Raw genomic sequence first — 20,121 nt, 5'->3', positions numbered from 1 at the left:
ACCAAGACACAAGAGAAACTTGTCCGTGAACTACTCTTTGCAGATGATGCCGCTTTAGTTGCCCATTCAGAGCCAGCTCTTCAGCGCTTGACGTCCTGCTTTGCGGAAACTGCCAAAATGTTTGGCCTGGAAGTCAGCCTGAAGAAAACTGAGGTCCTCCATCAGCCAGCTCCCCACCATGACTACCAGCCCCCCCACATCTCCATCGGGCACACAAAACTCAAAACGGTCAACCAGTTTACCTATCTCGGCTGCACCATTTCATCAGATGCAAGGATCGACAATGAGATAGACAACAGACTCGCCAAGGCAAATAGCGCCTTTGGAAGACTACACAAAAGAGTCTGGAAAAACAACCAACTGAAAAACCTCACAAAGATAAGCGTATACAGAGCCGTTGTCATACCCACACTCCTGTTCGGCTCCGAATCATGGGTCCTCTACCGGCACCACCTACGGCTCCTAGAACGCTTCCACCAGCGTTGTCTCCGCTCCATCCTCAACATCCATTGGAGCGCTCACACCCCTAACGTCGAGGTACTCGAGATGGCAGAGGTCGACAGCATCGAGTCCACGCTGCTGAAGATCCAGCTGCGCTGGATGGGTCACGTCTCCAGAATGGAGGACCATCGCCTTCCCAAGATCGTATTATATGGCGAGCTCTCCACTGGCCACCGTGACAGAGGTGCACCAAAGAAAAGGTACAAGGACTGCCTAAAGAAATCTCTTGGTGCCTGCCACATTGACCACCGCCAGTGGGCTGATAACGCCTCAAACCGTGCATCTTGGCGCCTCACAGTTTGGCGGGCAGCAGCCTCCTTTGAAGAAGACCGCAGAGCCCACCTCACTGACAAAAGGCAAAGGAGGAAAAACCCAACACCCAACCCCAACCAACCAATTTTCCCTTGCAACCGCTGCAATCGTGTCTGCCTGTCCCGCATCGGACTGGTCAGCCACAAACGAGCCTGCAGCTGACGTGGACTTTTTACCCCCTCCATAAATCTTCGTCCGCGAAGCCAAGCCAAAGAAGACAAAGGTAGAATGGTTCCAAATGCAGGACATATACCCAACATTCTGAGCTACTTGCCAGTCTCAGCTACTGTCATGTTGCCTGAGTCAAGGCTTCTTATGGGAAGAACTACCTTAACATTTGAGTCATTTTACCTTTCCCTTGATATACTACACCAAGCAAAACCTGTCTTACCTTGGAGCATTCACATTTGCCTTTAACAGTCAGGGCCCTGAATGCAGAAGCACTGATGTCATGTTGAACTAACTGGAGACCACCTGGGAGTATTGTGCACAGATCTAGTCACCCAGCTGCAGAACAGATGTGTAGCAGAGAAGAATCATAGTATGCAAATGGTATTGCTGGGCTTGAAATCACTAGGGATATTTTATAGCCATGGGGCCCTTCATTGGCTCCAGTTCTGTCAGTTGCTTGTGAATTCTGCTTTCTGTCATGGTGGGAATCTTAGAAGGAGGCCATCCGTTCATCACTTCCCTCTGAACGTGGTGGCGATTGCTTTGACCTTGCCTTTCACACTCAACGTTTTTTTGCCTTTGCCTATTCACTGGATTTGATGGGAGCTTTGGTCTGACCTGTGGTCGTGGGTCTCTGATTTGGCAGTTTAACGCTCACATGCCTTTATGCTGGCACCTCATTTGCATGTTTGTGCTGAGCCAATCCTTTTCTCCCTTCATTGATCCAGTGGCTTGTTAGTAGATGTAGAGTGAGGGATATACAAGGCTATGAGAATATAGATAGTGGTGGTGTATATTTCTGTTCATTCTCCATGGATGCCCAATATCTGGATCTGGTCCTGAGTTAATTACATTTAGTATGTGTTGGGGTCTCTTTGGTATGAAGGTAGCCAGTAGCTGCAGGACATTAGGCGGGACACAATAGGTCAGAACTGAGGAAATGCCAAGACATTGAAGGGTTGTTAGACTACAGGATGGGAAGCCATGGAGGAACCTGCCTCAAACTGATAACCCTCTTACCCTGCCTTAGCTTCCAAATGAGCTGTCCCAGTCTCATGCAACTGGAAGTCATTTGTGAACTCTGCTCCGGAAGAATCCACGCTCGCCTTTCATTCTCGAGTGCAGAATAAGAAGATGAAGCTCCAGCAAAGCCCTCTGTACCTGACTCTGCATCACATAGTCATTTATCTCTTCCAATCGTCGACTCTAAAATATCTGGCCAGTAGGTATAAGAGAGGTAATACATTCAGTCTTGGAGCTGCAGGGGATTCTGGAGGCTGAGGCAAGGTCTCTGGACAGGTCCAACGCTTTTAACTTGTGCATCGAGTATGAGTGTCAGCCTTGAGGAACACATTGCACTTGGACTGACATTGTTGGCTCCGGCAAAAGAGTCTGCTTGATGTGAGAGTGACAGTACACTGGTTCACAGCACTGTGGTGGGATCGACCCAACATGGGCATGCAAAATGCTTTCACAGTAAAATGATCACCAGCCCAGAGGTGGCCCTGATTGGGACTAAAGGGCATCAATAATTGCACAGGTCTTCCTTTCCTGCCCAGCTGATGGGATGCCCTCCCATTGGAGGGTTGTAGCCCACTCCAAGTTCAACCAGGCAGCTGGCAGCTTCTTTCTCAAGAGGCTGTGTGAAAATACAGCTGAGATTGCAGATGGTAGGAATGTGGGCAAAAATGCTGCTGGAAGAATTGGGAGATCAGGGCAGCTTATCATGGGGTGGTGTAGGAATACAATAAGCAGCCTTTTTCTGACAATTGGGAGATGGCAGGTGCTGAGATCAGAGGCAAAAAGCTCTCTGCTAGAGGAACTCAATGGGTCAAGGAGCATCAGTTGGGGGAGGGAAAATGGAATTGTCAATGTTTTGGGTCAAAACCATTCATCAAAACTGATGGCAACCATGCTTCATTCCAAACTCCCAAGCATTAATGTGGCCCCAACACACAAAGAAACAGGGTATGAGTGACAGCACACAAAAGTCGCATGGGTTATTTGGTGGCATGGGCTTGTGGGCCAGAAGGGCCTGTAACCAGGCTGAACCTCTGGATAAATATAAAAATGTAAACTCAGCAAGTCATGCAGCATCCAGGAGAAAGTAAAAGGCAGTCGACATTTCAGGCTTGTCCCCTTCTTCAGGGGTGCCAAAAATTGGGTGGTCGCCCAAATAACGGGTAGGGGGAAGGGGGAGGATCACGTGCTGACCGATAGGTGGATACAGGTGGGAGGGCTTCAGAGAAAGAAGCTGAAAAGTGAAAGGTGGAGAGGGCAGAGAGCTAAGAAGAGTAAGGAAAGGGGTAGGGAGCTGGAGAAAGCAGACAGAGCGATGAGGGAAAGAGAGACCGGGGTTGGGGGGGTGGCGTGATGGAAAATGGTTAATGGAAATTGGAGAAATTGATATGGATGCTACCTGAGCCTTCAGTGAATCTTTTTAAAAATTGGGAAACATTGGGAATTTGGACAAGAGCCACTTCAAAGTTCAAATTTATTGTCAGAGTACATATATGACATCACATTCAACCCTGAGGTTCTTTTTCCTGTGGGCCAGGCAGAATTTCTACTGATCAGTAGATGTAAACTATTCTCAAGAAAATGATGCATATACAAAAGAGAGAGATGTAAAGAAAAAAAGAAATGTAAATAAACTGCAATGCAGAAATTATTCAGTAATAAATAATGTGAAAAGATTCCTCAAATGAGTCTATTTGATTGAGAGTTGTTTAGGAGTCTGCTGGTGGAGGGGTTGAAACTGTTCCTGAACCTGGTGGTATGAGTCTTGTGGCAATTATACTTCTCTTCTGATGGCAGCAGTGAGAGCAGAGCACGTCCTGGATGGTGTGGATCCTTGATGATCATTGCTGGTCTCTGACAACAGGTTTCCATGTAGATTTTCTCTTTGCTGGGGAAAATTCTGCCTGTGATGTACCGGACTGTGTCCACTACCTTTTGCAAGGGTTTCCACTCAGAGGTATCAGGGGTACCCCCATACCAGGCCATGATACAGTTTGCCAAAGTTTCTGATGTCATACCAAAACCTCTGCAAATTCCTGAGGAAATAGAGGTGTTATGTGCTTTCTTCACGATGACATTAGTAATGTTAGGTCCAGGAAAGGTCTTCCAAAATAGTAACCCCTAGGAATTTAAATTTGCTATTCCTCTCTGCCTCTGATCCCTCGATGATCGCAGGATCGTACACCCCTGGTTTTCCCTTCATAAGTTTACAATCAGCTCCATGGTTTTGGTGCCATTGTTAGGCCACCATTCAGCCAAGTTTTCAATCTCCCTCCTGTATGCTGACTCATTGCCCTTTAAATACAGTCTATATTGCGGTATTGTCAGCAAATTTGTAAATGGTGTTGCCGTAACAAGCCAGACAGTCATAGGGGTAAAGCAAGTAGAACAGGGGGTTAAATACGGTAAAATCCCCATTGTATGTTATTCAAGCAACCGGCAAAAAAATTGCTGAAAATAAATAGGTAAAAAATACTAAAGTTTGAATTGGAGCCCCCCTCCCCCCCCCCCCCCCCCCCACCTCACCCCCACCGGATAGTTCATGAATCACGCAACACGCAATCTCAAGCAATCAGCAAATTTACGTATCCGGCATCTACCAATCTCCACAGATGCCAGATATGGTGGGGGGGTTACTGTACTCAGCCCTCTGGGGCTGATTAAGGTTGTGGAGGAGATGTTTGCACTGATTGGGGTCTGGAGGTGAAGAAATCCCAGATCCAATTACATAGTGAGGTATTGAGGCCCAGGTCTTGGACTATGCAGACTAGTTTTGAGGGGATAATGGTGTTGATTACTGAACTGTTGCCAATAAAGAGTATCCTGATGTTTGCATCTTTGCTGTCCAGGTGTTGCAGGGCTTTGTGATGAGCCAGAGAAATGGGATCTACTGTAAACCTGTTGCTATGGTAGGCAAATTGGATCTGAACCATGTCACTGGTCAGACACCATGTGCTTCAATACCAGCCTCGCACAGCACTTTGTCACTGTGGATGTGAGTGCCACTAATCAGTAGTCATTTAGGCAGGTAACCATACCCCTGGGCGCTGGTGTGATTGAGGCCTGCTTGAAATAGCCCTGTCAGATTAAGATGTAGAAGATACTCATAAAAACATTGGCCAGTTGGTCAGCACAGGTTTTCAGTACTCAGCCAGGTCTGGATGCTTTCCTTGGATTCACTCTCCAAAAGGCAGCCTGCACATCATCTTCAGATACTGACAGTAGAGGATCAGGCGAGGTCATTTAGGCCCTTCCACAGCTGTTGGGTATCCTTCTTTGTTTCAGTTCTCGTCTGGAATCCTGGGAGACAGCATTCTGTAGATCGCACCTACCCCTTGTTTATCTGGACAGTGGCAGATTAACAACCACCCAGGCACCTAGGCCGTGCTTTAGTAAGGACCCCCCGCCTTTCCCCACACCCCCCCCACATATTCTAAATTTTCCATTGGATATGTACAGGTAGTCCTCAGCTTACGACCTATGTGAGCTGCATCTACCTGCACATACAGCCAAAATTTAAAAAAAATACAGTTCATATGCTGAGATTCTTCATTAAAGGTTCATTTGTTGAAATTTTTTTTGAAAAATTGCTTTAATGCCTCATTAAAACATACGAATCTAACTTGTGACCAATCTGAGTTATGACCAATCCTTCTATCCCAATTATGGTCATAAGCTGAGGACCACCTGTACTTGGGGGGTGTGTGTGTGTGTGCTGAGCTCAGCGATGGCAGGATAGAATTGATGGGCCGGGTGGCAATAGCCCGGTGGGGAGGGGTGCATGAGGAGGGGAGAGGTTGGGCCAGTAGTGGGGTGCCTTGGTGCTGGCTGCTGGTGGGGACCTCGACGCCGGGCTCTGACACAGGGCTGCCTTTGGGGGCAGTTTGTCCCTGATCAACTCTCTGCTGCGCAATATCCCCCTGGCCTGTACCAGCCACCACCAGCAGCCCTGCCTTTCAACCATTTACAGTGACCATGGTACAATTTCTAGAATCTGTTCTGTCATTCATAATTTAAACAGCATGAATAATTGGAGTGATAACTTACTCTGCTCCTGTGGCAGTGGCAGGGAGTCCAGGTCTCCGGGGTTAATTGAATCAGTGGTCCCCGACTTTTCCGTGAGCGATGCTGCACGAGCCGAGTTCTGCTGCAAGACAGGAGGCAGATTTTTGAGCGCACTTTTATAAATGAAACCATTGATTGATAGGTAGCATTGGGACCAGCGGACCCCAGATAGATGGGATCGAGACCCCGTTGCTGATTGGGTGAATGTGGTACTTCCGCAAGGTACGAGCCTTGATTGAGCCAATGACTAGAGCGACTACCCTACACTACTGTGTATAGTGTTGTAGTAGTACACCATGCATAATAAAATATCATAAAGACAAGTTATATGAATCAATTACAGACCTTTCATTCCACACTCACATAATAAATAACTGCTGCCTGCTGGTTAGCAAATTAGCACTTGTTTGGATCACAGTGGGGGACACAGTTATTTTGTTAGTGATTTACCCATCACATCATGCTGGTCCACATTATTCAATCGATGGTGTTCTCTTTGCATGAAAAGCATGTGACTTTGGGCTCAGTGTGAGAGATGAGTAAAACTAATATGAAAATATGAAAGATGAGGAAACTAGTATGGATATATGTGTAATGAATAAAGCCAGTATGAATAGGATAAGGATAGATAATAGAATGTAGGAAGTAAAGTTAGTCTGAATAAGATAAGAGTCTTCTAGCCTTAGACAGAATTAGCAAGTTCTGCATATAAGAAGGTTGTAGCCCTGAGAGGCGGGAAGGTGTGAATTAGAACAGAGGCAGGTTTGTGAATAAGGACAATAAGGACAATGACATGATGGGACACGGACAGGATACCCCCTGGTCCTCCAAGTTCACAGAAACAGCAAGTAGGCAGACAGGATTGCCTAATGCCAAACTCATCCAGGAGGCAGAAGAATGTAAGGGGGAGGGTACTTCTATACTGAAATAAACTGTATAAAAGTTGGGTGAGCCCCAGTGTATGTGTGTACTCCCAGGGTAAGGGGAAAGCACCCAACTTTGCACTGTTGTATAATAAATGTTCTTTGTTCTCAATTTTTGTCTCGAGCAAATTCTGTGAAGGTACTTCTGTTTCTCACAAATGGGGGCTCGTCCGGGATCCCACTCCCTCCACTGACAGAGTGCCCGACAATGGGGGTAGGTGCACCCCAGCTGATTCAGCTGGACTCACGGACGGCGGGTGACTTGTCAGTGGATGAAGCGAGTGATATCCGAGAAGAGGCATTGAGAATAAATGACGGGAGGATGTTAAGGAAGCGCGCTAGGAATAGCTGCTGGATCCCGGTAAGAGGAATTTTACTTACCTGTTAGTATGGGAGGTGTGAGTAGCAAGGGAAATAGTCCTAAGGAAGGATGGGACGATCAGATAACTAAGCAAAGTCCGTTAGGATTAATGCTATCTGATTGGGGTGCGGGGAAAACCCGTGGGAAAGACAAACAGACCATGGTTAGGTATTGCTGCCTGGAATGGGTTAAAAAAACCCGATAAAAGGGAATTCGGTATATTGGCCAAAGTTCAGATCTGATGAGGACTGGATGTGTCAGGCATTGAACATCTGGCTCTATCAAAATCAAAGAGATAATATTGAGAGCAGAGAAGATGCAGCCTGCTGGCTCAGTGGATCAGTTGATCAACTGGTTTTGAATGAAAAGGAAAGTAAGGACAAGAAGGATGAGGAACCTTTTGTCCCTGAAACACAAGGATGGGATGTGTTACATTCCCTTCCTCCACCTTATGCTCCTCCTATGCCGGCTCCTATCTTTCCCCTCTCTCCTCTGCTCTACCCTTCTTCACCTTCCCCTCCTCCCCCACAGCTAAAGAAAGGAGAAGAAAGTAGGGGTGGTATAATGACCCGTTCACAAAGTACTAGATTACCACCTCAATTGACAAGAGAGGGAGGAGACTTTGATTCAAAACAGTGTGAGACCCTCCGGGTGGGAAGGGCAGAACCCTTTGATTCATTTCCTGGAGAGCAGGAATCTAGACATTATAAAGGAGAGGATAAGCCAGAAATTAACTGGATGAGACCTTTACGGGAAGTTCCCATGGGAGGGGGTCTCGGTTTCGTAAATGTGCCCCTGACTAGTACGGAGGTGCGTAATTTTAAGAGAGAATGCCCAATAAACAGAAAGGAAAGGCTAAGATTTTGATGCAGGCAGTCAAGGAAGTCGTGGAGGGACAGCAAGGAAAGGGTAGGGGCTGTGTGCCACCTCCTGGACATTGGGAGGAGCTCCAGGAGTGGGAGAGTAGAGACCAGAACAGGGGCAAGGGTAGAGGGGAATTTGGGGATGACGACTGTTCCCGGGACCTCGTGGTAATCCCGGTAGGAATTAGTTTGCTACCATTGTAAAAAGGAGGGACATTTTAAGAGAGAATGCCCAATGCGAGCCAGGGAGATGCGATCTTACGCCCTGATGTGTTGGAATATAGGGGTTAATTAATCACAGAAAATATGTAGAATATATGCTTATGTACTATTCAGTTTGTATACATGAATCCAGTACTATGTAACAATTTAATATTTACCTCATGGTGAAGGGAAAGAGTAATGTAAGTAAGGGGCAGCCACAGTATGTAGCAAAGTTGGCTGATTACAGTAGGTTTAGAATTGCCTGCTCCCACAATACAAAAGAGAGGATATGTATGAAACAATTTAGTAGGAATGTTAAGGCAAAAGGAGGTGTTGATTAGCACAAACAAAAAGAATCCTGACAGAGACTGTCAGAAACAAAGAGAATGGAATCAGTAAGAAGCTAAGACAGAAGGAGGTGTTTAGTAGAACAGAAGAATATGGCCAGATGAGAACAAAGAAATAATTAGAAATATCTGCAGTATGAATTGATTTCTGATCAAAGCAACAGGATATTCTGACCTTGAGGATTAAGATGGGAGCTCTACATCCCAGATAACTGCAGAGCAGGAAATTGCTTGTGATAAATCTTCTGCAAGAAATCTAGCAAAGAAAACCAACTTTTGTTCTGTATGATAATGAAATCTAGCAAAGGAAGCCAACTTTTGTTCTGTATGATAAGGTTGAGCTATATAAACTGTACAGCCTGGACAGTAGAGGTCAGTCTTGGGGAATAGCTCACTGTGCAGGTGACCTATGAACTAACGACTGAACCAGAGCTCTGTTAAGCTTTATTCTTATGCTGTGTAATAAACTGATTGTGAACCGAATACCTTCTCCTATCACTTCATTTAACGAACACGCTGGACTCAGACAACACATAGACTAAATTAAGGGTAGGGTAAAGCCAGAGTCCTACAGATGGAAGCAGATTATGAATAGGGGGGGTCACGGTTCTCAGTCAAAACACACCGTGGGGCTGCACGGAGAACCATTGGTAAATTTAAGCATAGAACCCCACAGTGACAAGATGACCTTTTTAGTAGATTCTGGGGCAGCCCGGTCTAGTATTTTACAACCACCCAAGGGTGTTAAGATAGAGGGGGCAGTGATGATTTCGGGAGTAGGAGGAAGAGATTTTACGGTCCCTGTATTAAGGGATGTAAGAATACAAATGGGAGAGAAGATAGTAATGGAGGACATTCTACTGGTTCCCCAAGCTGGAGTTTGTTTGTTAGGACAAGATTTACAGGACCAATTGGCTATCGGCACCAGACCACAGGAATCGGGTATCGGGGTTCAATTGTATGTATTAACCGAGGAGGATCGGGAACTAATAAATCCTGGAGTAATGGGCAAAAAGAGGCAATAGAGGAGTGTTAGATATTCCTCCCTTGCAAGTTACTTTAAAAGATTCTGAGCAAGTAATTAGACGAAAGCAGTATCCAATTCCGATGGCTGGCTGAAAGGGGCTGCAGTCAGTAATTGACCAGTTGGTGAAAGATGGTATACTCGAACCTTGTATGTCACCTTTTAATACCCCTACCCCTGAGGCAAACGACCAGTACAGATCCAAATATTTAAAGGGACTTTCTGCCTCTCTATACAAATTAAAACAGAAGGGTTTATTAGCTCAAAACCCACCCCTGGAGCATCCTATTCATTTTATTAAATCTGGTGATTGGGTATATGTAAAAGCATGGCAAGATCACCAACTAAAACCTGTCTGGGATGGCCCCTATTGTGTACTTTTGATTACAGGCACTGCAGTGCGAACAAAAGAAAAGGGATGGACTCACATAGAACGAATTAAACAAGTTGCTGATCCACGGACTAAAGACATTGATAATCTACCCTCCACCTGACGTGCTGTCCTTCATCCTTCTGATCTGAAAGTTACACTACGCCGGGAAAAAGTGCTGTAATGTTGTTTTTACCATTTGCTGTTTTGTTTACTTGTTGGTTCCCAATTTTTGGGAAATCACCAAATTGCTCACAATGTATTAAGTCCTCCTGGAATAGGGGCAGCAGAGGTGACAATTATTTACCTTTAGAATGCAGACAGGGCACAGGTATAGAGTATAGTCATAGTGGGGTACCTTATTTAGTATGGGTTAATATAGGATCCCAACATGGTCCAGGGGAACAGAACGGCCCTAGGGGAGTAGACTTGGTTTGTATTCCGGCCTCTACAGATATTAAAAAGAGGAGTTTTAAAGAGATAGCACAAAGAAGATGGTGGGACAATAACAGACAGAATGTTAGTCAGGATCGTACATGTAGCAGAGATAGAGTGAATACATATGCTAATGTTCACAGACAGGCTGCAACTCACACATTCAGATACTTATTCTAATGGTCGCAGACAAGCTGCAACTCACAGGTTAAGTGACAAGAAACACCCCTCCCCAACTTGGTCTCCTGTAAATCATCCTTTGGGTCACACAGATATTCGGAATGTTAAGAACCACCACTGTAAGGGAAGTTCCAGTTGTAAACGACCTGAGCTGCTACAGAACGCTAAAGCTGCTTGGCATTTAAATTGTTTAATCAGACTCCAGACAGCCTTGGACATCATCATCAAACAGAGAGCAATGGCCCTGAATTTAGGGGCTGAAGAAAAACGACAGATACGAGCCACAGTTCAACAAAACCGCCTGGCTCTCGATTACTCGTTGGCTGCTGAAGGCAGCGTTTGTGAAAGACTGGTTAATGACAATGCTCACAACGGTCAGGCGGTTAAAGACACTTCTTCAGGAGTTCGAAAATCTTCCCATGCCCAGGTTCAGACTTGGCAACCTTGGTCCGGTGTGGGATGGACTAGACTTTTTATTGGTAACTGGAGTCTGATACCCACAGCCCTTATAGCAGCTGGATTCGCTATTCTGGCCATTATGGTGCTCCCCTGCCTAAAGACTTGTGTGCAGTATTTAATTCAACGGACCCCTCGTCAGATCACTATAACCCAAAGGATGTATGTTTCCCAAATTCTGTCTGATGATGCTGAGACTGCAGTTCGTTTACTGACCTGCTGGGAAAAAGACTGTTAGAAATTATTGTACCTTTAAAGAAATTGCTCGAGACAAAAATTGAGAACAAAGAACATTTATTACAACAACAATGCAAAGTTGGGTGCTTCCCCTTACCCTGGGAATACACACATACACTAGGGCTCACCCAACTTTTATACAGTCAATTTCAGTATCAGAGTGCCCTCCCCCTTACATTCTTCTGCCCCCTGGATGGGTTTGGCATAGGTAATCCTTCCTGCCTACGTGCAGTTTCAGTACACTTGGAGGACCAGGGGGTATCCTGTGGGTGTCCCATCATGTCATTGACCTTATTCACACCTTCCTGATTCTCGGGGCTACAATCTCTTGGTATGCAGAGTTGACTCATTCTATCTAGGGTTGGCTAATTTCATATGTATAAATCTGTGTATGGTTAGCTAATTAGATATGTAGGACTTGGTACTTCTGTCCAGGGCTAGGAGACCTTTATCTGATCCAGACTACCTCAACTTCCTACATTCTATTGTACCTTACCATTCCTTTTCTTAGTCACACAGAAGATTCTTATGTTAATCGTGCTGACTCTGCTTTCCTGCATCCTAACCCCCAAGCTTATCCTGTTTGTACTGGTTACAGCCATTAACTGATGAATTTTAGTTTCTTCCATGTTCTTAATTTTAGATCAATTTTCCCATCTCTCACAAGACCAAATTTACAAGTAATACATTCCAGTTGAGAATTCACGAAGCGTAGCTAAAAGAAAAGTGAGGATTGTGAGAGATGAGTAAAACTAATATGAAAATATGAAAGATGAGGAAACTAGTATGGATATATGTGTAATGAATAAAGCCAGTATGAATAGGATAAGGATAGATAATAGAATGTAGGAAGTAAAGTTAGTCTGAATAAGATAAGAGTCTTCTAGCCTTAGACAGAATTAGCAAGTTCTGCATATAAGAAGGTTGTAGCCCTGAGAGGCGGGAAGGTGTGAATTAGAACAGAGGCAGGTTTGTGAATAAGGACAATAAGGACAATGACATGATGGGACACGGACAGGATACCTCCTGGTCCTCCAAGTTCACAGAAACAGCACGTAGGCAGACAGGATTGCCTAATGCCAAACTCATCCAGGAGGCAGAAGAATGTAAGGGGGAGGGTACTTCAATACTGAAATAAACTGTATAAAAGTTGGGTGAGTCCCAGTGTATGTGTGTATTCCCAGGGTAAGGGGAAGCACCCAACTTTGCATTGTTGTATAATAAATGTTTTTTGTTCTCAATTTTTGTCTCAAGCAAATTCTGTGAAGGTACTTCCGTTTCTCACACCAGTGTGAGAGATGGGAAAATTGATCTAAAATTATGAACATGGAAGAAACTAAAATTCATCAGTTAATGGCTGTAACCAGTACAAACAGGATGAGCTTGGGGATTAGGATGCAGGAAAGCAGAGTCAGCACGATTAACATAAGAATCTTCTAGTCTTTGTGACAAGACCATAAGACTAAGAAAAGGAATGGTAAGGTACAATAGAATGTAGGAAGTTGAGGTAGTCTGGATCAGATAAAGGTCTCCTAGCCCTAGATAGAAGTACCAAGTCCTACATATCTAATTAGCTAACCTTACACAGATTTATACATATTAAATTAGCCAACCCTAGATAGGATGAGTCAACTCTGCATACCAAGAGACTGTAGCCCCGAGAATCAGGAAGGTGTGAATAAGGACAATGACATGATGGGACACCCACAGGATACCCCCTGGTCCTCCAAGTGTACTGAAACTGCACGTAGGCAGGAAGGATTGCCTATGCCAAACCCATCCAGGGGGCAGAAGAATGTAAGGGGGAGGGCACTCTGATACTGAAATGGACTGTATAAAAGTTGGGTGAGCCCTAGTGTATGTGTGTATTCCCAGGGTAAGGGGAAGCACCCAACTTTGCATCGTTGTTGTAATAAATGTTCTTTGTTCTCAATTTTTGTCTCGAGCTATTTCTTTAAAGGTAAATTCTGTTTCTAACACCAGTATGCTGGAGTAACAACAGTTTAGGAGCCCCCATCATCCCACGAGTCTCGGACGAACACGACGCGACCTGGCAGTAACGCAGGCACCGAACTACCTATTCCCCCAAGTTGAGCGATAGGTAGTTCAGTGCCCGCTGCCGGCAGTTCCGGGTCATGTTGTGCACGTCCTGGGGGGCTCCTAAACTTTTCCTTGTTATTCAAGCATACTGAAGATTTTGGGCAGGATTCAAACCCCCCCCCCCCACAATCCTCCACCTTTCCACGAAACTATCAGATTTAAAAAATATCTCTCCTGCTGCTGCCGCCGCCGCCAGATCCCAGAAATGACTGCGCGCATCGACCCATTAACGGGGTTACGCCGACTCTGGCCCACAGTCACTGGCTTCGCTCACACAGACCCGCAGTGAGTGTGAAATTATAAACTGAGACCAGGCTACTCTTTACTGAGTAGGCTGTAGCCTAGGCTTGGGCCCCCTCACCTCTGGGCCTCTATGCTTCAGGCCTACTCAGCCTTATGGTTAATCCACCACTGGACCTGGATCTCCAGACTTCAGCCCTGATCCTGACAAGCTCTTTCCCCATTGTTAATGCAGCCAACATTGTGTTCATAATATATTTTTATCACCTCTGACATGTGAAATTCTTTGGATGTGGCTGCTTTGTTTTCTCTCTCTCTTTCCTCCCTCCTCTCCCTCCTCCCCCTCCTCCTCTCCCACTCCTCCCTTCTCTCTTCCCTCTTCCCCTCTCCCATACTTCACCTCTCTTCCTCCCTCTCCTCCTCTCCCACTCCTCCCTTCTCTTTCTCTCCCTCTTCCCCTCCCACTCCTCCCTTCTCTCTTCCCCCCCCCCCCCCAAAGCAGTTTCCAATGAAGATTGCAGTGAAGTAGCAATAAGTGCAGATTCCACTCTGGCAGGGTCCCTGACCAGCCTCTGTGGCTGCATTAACTGGCAAGGGGATGTATCGATGACTAATGGCATATCTGTTTAGGAAAAGACAGACGACAAGTTGTGCAGTGGCCAACTTTGATATTCAGGAGGGAGACTCGTGTAGTTCAGCAAGAGAATATCCTCGATCCGACCTGTGGAACTCTACCTCTCAAACTGGCGTGACACTTGCTCTCTGACTGGAACTTTCTCCTTCAAGTCATCCGTGAGCAATGCCTTTTGGTGGCACTGGGTATCGGCATAAAACCAGCAATCCTTGTGCTTGTAGACTTTGCATGGGCGCATGGTGTGATGTCAGTGGGCCTCACATTACACCTCGACTACATTGCTGTTCAGCCGATGGTTTGCAAACTATCAGATGCACAATGAAGAATGCTGTGTAAAAGAAATCGTCTTTTTTTTTAAAAGAAATCTTTCCTTCTTGGATCTGTGCAAAGGTCATTGAAATTCAGCACCAATAAAGCAATGTTGTTTGTACATCATTCTCCTCCTCCTCTGCTGTCCTGGCTAATGAACAAGAAATCTAATGATTGATTTTGTGGCTTGGTTGCAGGACCTTGGTGTAAATTAATTGGCTGTTCCAACTCAGTGTTCACCACAACTAAAATATTGTTTTGGCTGCAAAGTCCTTCCAGATACCCTTGGCTTGTGCAATGCTCTACAAATGCCAGTTGCTCTTTATTTGTCTTCCTTTAGCATAGACACGCACAGCACTGCTCTGCAGCCACTGTGACAAGGAGAGCACAGTGATCACCAGTCATGTTCACACACTCCGACTCACCAAGCCTGACCTCCACCAGTAGCAGTCTAATCATTCATCAACCCATGCTTGCCTCTTGCATTGTGAATGTAATTTATCTTTGAATACGAATGGTAACTGGGACTTGTGACATCACCACTGATGTCATTTCCTTCAGTGGATGTTCTCACTCTAAAATTGCACAGGTGCCTTCAATGTACACTGGAAGATTGGGGAAGTGGAAGATCAGGGTGTTGGGGGGCTACAGGTATTTGTATCCTGTGTACACCCACCTGTTGATGATCACCATACTTTCCTGGGTTCAGATTTGGTGGGAGCCTCAGCTATCCTGTCAGACCAAGTATTCCACTCCCTCAGTGTGAATGAGATTCCCACCCCCCACCCCATAAGCTTCACTCATCTATTTCCTGTTGATTTTGCTTTCTGGTTAAAGGACCATTTTATTTTAAATTAAATTTCCCACCATTTCCACTCAATTTTAAATTGACTGCCTCACTTCCCAGTTTTCAGGGTGTGGCAGCTCTTTCTGAAGGATATGGAGGCAATTGCTTTGCTAATTAGTGCCTGACACCCCTGTGCTCATTTCCCTCAAACCGTCTACACCTGCTCACAGATCTCTGTCAGCAAAAGACTGATTGGCCGCACACCTCTTAAGGTTGGAGGGTTCCCCCGTGTGTTGGCGTCCAATGGCTGTACCGATGCCTTCATCGCTATCTTTGCATGAGGTGCTGGCTGTTCAAGGCCAGCCTGTGACTGAGGAGCAGGCCTGGGCTCTGTGTTACCATGGTTGCCAGTCCATTCAGCAGCAACAGAGACTGGCCACCAACTGGGCCAGCTGGTTGATGAATTGGAAGCAGCCTCAGTTTCGAAGTGTGGATGACTTAATCCTGAATGAAGATGGGACAGTTGTGTGTGTCTCTGCTGGTAATGGTAACTTAAAGGGAAAAGTATAGTTAGGGGAATAAAGATGTCTTGCCCATTCACTAGTTAATTTAGTCCCTGTATTTTAAGTTTTTAATGGAATGATAGATTAATCATAGGTTAGTATATTACTAATGTATGTTCAGTTCCTTTTGTGTCCTGATAATGCTTGGATCAGGAGAGGTGTTGGTATAGCTCGTATTTGTTATCTACTTCTAGTTGTCCTGACAAGGACAGTGGTGGGTTTCCTCCTTGAGCTACTGTATCCCTGTAGTGTCATGAGTTGGGTTCCAGGATATTTATCCAGAGTAAATGGTGCATACTTTCAAAGCAGGATGGTAACTGTCACAGTTGGAGCTGTTGGTATTTCCCTGCTCTTGCAGTTGTTCTTTTTGAATTGCTAGTTTTGTTCATGTTTCTGGTGAATGTTTGCATTGAATGTGGATCATTAGGCTGGCGTTAACTAAGTGGACCATTATCCATGGATCGTTCTTATTCGCAAGTAGATGTGTGCTCCTTCACATTCTTATTTGTGCCTTTTGGTGGAGAATCTTTGCGAAGCTGTTGAGCAACTTGCCTCTGACCCACCCTGCTAGATACCTCATTTATTAGACTGAGTTCCTTTCCTTTGTTACGCTGTTGGGCAGTAGACTAAATATTTTCATTTTATTGAGTGGGGATGTCTGCTTGTGAACTCCCATTGGCATCACCCCCTATGTGGGTGCAGTAACTGTTCTGCTTTGGAAAAGAGTGGGTGAATGGGTGCTTAGTGGCACAGCCTCCAGGTTTATGTCATGTGTTTATGTAGGCACCTGCAATCCCAATTTGCACATTGAATTTAGCTTGTGTCTTGAACTCTCGAAAGACTGGGACTTGAAAAGCAGCAAGTCTTCTGACGCTCGCTGTCTTCTTCTCGGAGGGCTTCATAGTGCAGCAGATTTATTATCCGTGTTCTGAAGGGGGACATTGTAATTCTTTTATCCAATCTACTTGTTTTCCTTAAATTAGTGGTGGGTTCGTATTGGAAATCTAGTTGATGCTGGATATGTTGAGTTTGGACAAAGGGCTAAAAGCTCAAAGGTGTTCCACGAGGTACCAATTTAAGCAATTATGGATTTAAACCTTTTACGCGAGCAAGATGTGCTGGTATTGCAAAGGCAGAAAGTGTGGCCAATAGTTGCCCAAAAGGTGAGTGGAAGGAAGTTTAGGGAGGAGGTCAGAGGTTTTTTTTTTTACGTAGAGAGTGATGGGTGGAGTGCATTCCTGGGATAGTGGTGGAGACTGGTACAATAGGGACATTCAAAAGACTCTTTGATTAGGTGCTTGGATGTAAGGAAAATGCAGGGTGAGTTTGGGGAAAATTTGAATAGTTATGGATAGGTTAGCACAACATCATGGGTTGAAGGGCCTGTTACTATGCTGTATTGTTCTACGGTGAACATATCCTACCCTAGTGATGTGCCAGGTAAATTTCATTGCTCTTTGAAGGTTGATAGTTTCTCTTTGAAATTTGATTGTAGATTATAACAATTGACACTGGACAAAGTTGTAAAAGTCACTGGACATGACAATGTTTTTTAAATAAAAAAAGAACCTCAGAACGATTTCTTCATTTGTTTTCACTTTTTCACCAAGGTTGTAAAGAAGTCCAGAATGCTAATTAAATTATAATTTACTCTGAGGTTGGTATTGTGAATGAAAGGGGTTTGTTGGTGCAAGATCAGACCACTCCTGGATGGAGACGTATTATTTTAGGACAAGCGAATTCCAGATTTTGAGACATGATTAAAAAGCCAGGAGGTCTTGATGGAGCAGGAAACCTACAGCTTCACTTCTATCTTCAGTGTTCTGACATGATGCAGGTAGAATATTGAGAATGTTCCTTAAATTGTCAAGGATGGGAAGAAGCAAAGATGCAGAAGATTGATAAGTGGAGGTTTTGTCCTTAGATTGTGATGTGAACAGACTGATGCGCGCGGTGTATTTGGAAGTAGTGATATCCTATGGCATTAATTCCAGAATAGATCTAACATCCAGGACTGAGATTAGGAGGAGCTCCCTCTCTGTTGAGATTAGCAGCATTCTCTGGGTTAGCAGTTGGGGCAGAAACACTCAAGGTCAGTGAGCTGGGCGAAGGGAACCGAAAGATGCTGAAGAACAAATAAATGACAAGGTATATGCCCTTGAAGGATGGGGGAGAGACAAGAGCATCAGTTGATATTGGGCAGTTGAGTTGCTTTGGATGATGCTGACCTGGCTTGCTTCTGAAAACTGCTCCTTTACTTTTCAGATGGAAAGAAGAATACATGCTCAGAAGAGAAGGTAAATGACTTCCACATAATGAATGGGGTGTTGCAGATTATTGTTGCACTCCAGAAATGGAGATAAACTTTATGGTGACCAAGTGACAGTAACATGTTAGAAGGCCTCGAATGTTGTTATTTGGGGAGCAGGGTTTTGCATGCACCCATCCATGTGACATTCTTGACCCCTTTCCCCCCCCCCCCCCAGTTAATAATGTTATGTGAAGAAATGTGTTTGGTGAACCTGTGGTTTTACAATCCCCCCCCCCCCCATGTCCATGTGTTCTTCCCAGTAGGGTGATGGTGGCCAAGTAGCTGGACGAGTAGTCAGAATTCTGGGCTGTTATCTAAAGACACAAGTTCAAATCCCTCCCTGGGAGCAGAAAAATTTAAATTGGAATAATTGAATCATCTGAAACTTTTAATATTATGAAAATATTTTTTTGTTTTTTTTTGTAATGGTGGTTGGGAAACAACTGGATTGGTGTCAAGTAAAAATGCACGATGCTGGAGAAACTCAGTTGGTCAAACAATGTCCGTTATTTAGCAAAGGTTAAAATACATAACTGGCATTTCAGGCTTCAGCCCTAACTTTGACTTTTTTTACTTTAACCATGTGTCTACAGATTTTCGTGTTTTACTTGCTGGATTTGTGTCAAACCTCTTTTCGCCTATCCAGGGGAAAATCTGCATTCCTTGCCCTGCCTAGTCTCAGTGAAACTCAACTCTTTGTGCTGACAGTGATAAATACCAGTATTGGCACCAATGATCGCATCTCCTGAACAAATAACAAAAGAGAAAATGGCTTAACGCTAATCTTGGAACCACAAACCAGCTGCTGTTGGCAGGGGTTTCCTTGCCTGCCTTCTCTCTCAACTGAGCTGAATCTGTCAGTGTTGGCACCTCGACAAAGGTGGTTACAAAGGCAGCATATCTGCCCCTTGGTGATGGGCTGTGGGCACCTGATGAATTGGCTGACCCTGCCCTTGTCACTGTGGTGGCCTGGAGGATGTTTCTCCCACTGTAGACACCTGTGTGCTATTTCTACTCATGCTGTAGTGATATGATTTCCTGCTGGCTGCTGCAGTGAATCCCCTATGGCAAGGAAAGTCTAAGATGAAGGAAGGTGTCCAATTTTCTGCAGCTCTTTGCGGTAGATGTTCAATTACTCTCTTCCATGCTATCCACCTGCGTCTATCTTCACTGGAGACTGGTTTGCTGGCAGCCGAGGTTGATGAAAGCCTTCCTGGCTGGGAAGGGGCCTCTAACATTCTAAACTTTATTCTGTGTGTCAAACTCCTGGAGGGGAGGTGGTGTCAGTCGTGGGGTTTGACGAATCTTGTGGGTAATGGTGATGTTCACTTTAATAGTAACCATGGTGGCTCTTGAAATGATTTTTTGAGTAACTTACTTGATCACAGCCACAGTCTGCCTCGTGTCAAAGGGGGCAATGAAATAACTGAAGTTGAATAACTTGTGCTTGCCATGCACTTTACCATGCCCAATATAGTACAATAAAGGTCTCAGCAAGTGGCCATTAAATCTGGGACAAAGGCAAGATTGAACATGTAGATTAATGAAATTGTAGGGATGGAGTGGGAGGCTCGCGAAGAGAAACCTGCTTTCCCACGTTTTGCAGCCGTATTGAGCTGTGCAGTTGTAATCTGCACTGGGGTTGGTCTGTATCCTAGTGATGCCAGCACTGAGTGGGTTGGTCACAAGTTCATCTGACTTGACTACA

This window comes from Narcine bancroftii, chromosome 6 (assembly GCF_036971445.1).
Source record: "Narcine bancroftii isolate sNarBan1 chromosome 6, sNarBan1.hap1, whole genome shotgun sequence".
NCBI classification, from domain to species: Eukaryota; Metazoa; Chordata; class Chondrichthyes; order Torpediniformes; family Narcinidae; genus Narcine; species Narcine bancroftii.
Note: the sequence above shows the minus strand (reverse complement) of the source record.